The sequence below is a fragment of the Schistocerca americana genome, unplaced genomic scaffold (assembly GCF_021461395.2).
Source record: "Schistocerca americana isolate TAMUIC-IGC-003095 unplaced genomic scaffold, iqSchAmer2.1 HiC_scaffold_141, whole genome shotgun sequence".
Taxonomy (NCBI): Eukaryota; Metazoa; Arthropoda; class Insecta; order Orthoptera; family Acrididae; genus Schistocerca; species Schistocerca americana.
Genome location: NW_025725491.1, coordinates 315,001 through 317,500, shown reverse-complemented (window position 1 = coordinate 317,500; position 2,500 = coordinate 315,001). Strand labels below are relative to the sequence as shown.

Sequence of the window (2,500 nt, the reverse complement as noted above, 5' to 3'; positions counted from 1 at the left end):
TCGCGCCCTGACGCGACTAAGGCGAGGGTGAAACACTTCCGGGCGTTGATCTGCAGCCCCAGGTGGGCGAGGGCTGCGGTAGCTGCGTCGATGAGGGACTGCAAGCCCCTCGGGGTCGCTGCAAACAGCAAGACGTCATCTGCAAAGGCCGCAGCGTTGACTCTGCGACCGAGGATCCGAGCTCCGATGTGGGAGGGCAGTTGGCCTAAAACGTAGTCCACCGCAAAGTTGAACAGGAGGGGGGAGAGGGGATCGCCCTGGCGAACGCCCCGTGCTGGCTGCACAGACACGCCCACGCCGGCGCCGTCCGCTATCACTGTCGTGCTGCCCTCGTAGCACCGCTCGACATACTCGACAAAGCAATCCGGCAGGCCATGCGCCTTCAGCACGGGGCGAAGGGCAGCATGATCTACCGAATCGAATGCCTTAGATACGTCGATCGATGCCACAAAGACAGAGCGGCAGGAGCGAACTGCGTCGGTGAGAGCAGTGTCCAAGATGAAGGTATTTTCCAACATCCCATCCCGAGGGATGAATGCCCGCTGACGTTCGTCCACAGCACAAGCGCGCATCAGGCGTGACGCGAGAACCTTGTGAAAGGTCCGCGCCAACACCGAGCAGACCGTAATGGGGCGAAAGTCAGCGGGGGATGTTGGTGCAGCCGTTTTCGGGAGAAGGGACGTCCGCGCGCGAAGCAGGCGTTCCGGAAGGGCGCGGGCCAGAAGGAAGAGATTCATCACTTTCACCAGGACTTCGTGCGGCAGACGCCGCAACTCCGCTGGGGTAAGGCCGTCCGGCCCGGCTGCTGATCCCCTGGGCGGCAACGCGGCGGCGACCTCCTCATGTGTGACCGGCCCCCATATGCACTCGAGAGCGACAGGCTCTGAGTGCGGGAGGAGGCGGTCACGAATGAAGCCCGCGGTGGAGATGGGCTTCTTGGTGAAGAGGTCCGCCCAGAAGTCCAGCAGACCAGGGATGGCAGGTGGCGGCTGGAGCAGGGTGCCATCCAAGAGGCCGCGCACGCAACGCGCACGCGACCGTCGGAAGGCATCCTGCGTTCTCGCGTACTCCCAGCGGCGCCGCTTGCGCTTCTGCGTCGGCGGCGCGGCAGGCGGCCGCTTCGATGGTTGGCGCGGCCGCTGTGTCCTGGTGATCGATCTCTCCCCTCTGGACCCGACCGACGCAAGGGCATCCGGGAGCATGCCCAGGATGACATCGGGCGGCGTGCCCCGCCCCAGACCGATGACACGATCCAGGGCAGAGAAACGCTGGGCGGAAGCGGGTAGCCCCGCCAGATGCTCCCAGATGGCGGCGTCAGTCGGCCCCTCCGGCGGCGGCCCGGTGGTGTCGGCCGCGAAGTCCTCGGCTGCGTCGACGGGCGGCGCAGCGGCCTCGCCCGCGTCAGGCAGCGGGCTCGCCGCTCCCCGGCGGGACGCCGGCTCTTCCCCCCGACCGATCTCAAGCGCCTCCATGAATTGGCGGACAAGCTGCTTGTGGGCAGCTTGCCGCCGTCGGCACTTGATTGCCTCAAGCGTTCGGTCGGGGAACATCCTGATGAGCTCTTGATTTACAAAGAAGAACCGGGCGTCCCTCTCGAGGAACAGTTCGGCCTCTGCCTTGGCGAGCGACAGGACTTCTTCCTCCGTCCACCTCGCGCGATGCCTCTCCGTGACGATCTCCGCGTTGGCGGCCGCAAGATGTTGGCGGCGGCGATGGACCCCGAGACCGTTCTTGGTTGTAAAGCTGCGGTGGCACTCACTACAGGTATACATAGCTGCAAAAGTTACAAGATTTTCGGCACGGCCGGTTGGCCGGCTAGGTGCTGGGGGAGTTGGGGTGGCGCCTTCAGCGGAAGGGAGTCATAGTTACTCCCGCCGTTTACCCGCGCTTGCTTGAATTTCTTCACGTTGACATTCAGAGCACTGGGCAGAAATCACATTGCGTCAACACCCGCTAGGGCCATCGCAATGCTTTGTTTTAATTAGACAGTCGGATTCCCCCAGTCCGTGCCAGTTCTGAGTTGATCGTTGAATGGCGGCCGAAGAGAATCCGCGCACCCGCGCGCCCCCGGAGGAGCACGCTAAGGCGGACGCGGCCTCGCAGCAAGGAAGATCCGTGGGAGGCCAAGGCACGGGACCGAGCTCGGATCCTGCACGCAGGTTGAAGCACCGGGGCGCGAACGCCGCGCAGGCGCGCGCATCCTGCACCGCCGGCCAGCACGAGGCCAACCAACGGCGAGAGCAGACCACGCCCGCGCTAAACGCCCGCACTTACCGGCACCCCTACGGCACTCACCTCGCCCAGGCCCGGCACGTTAGCGCTGACCCACTTCCCGACCAAGCCCGACACGCCCCGATCCTCAGAGCCAATCCTTATCCCGAAGTTACGGATCCAATTTGCCGACTTCCCTTACCTACATTATTCTATCGACTAGAGGCTCTTCACCTTGGAGACCTGCTGCGGATATGGGTACGAACCGGCGCGACACCTCCACGTGGCC

General features: G+C 64.3%; 1 pseudogene; it reads right to left on the bottom strand.

Annotated features, from left to right (window-relative positions):
* The window catches only part of LOC124567852, a 7,654-nt pseudogene that overhangs the window by 2,921 nt on the left and 2,233 nt on the right, over positions 1-2,500 (bottom strand).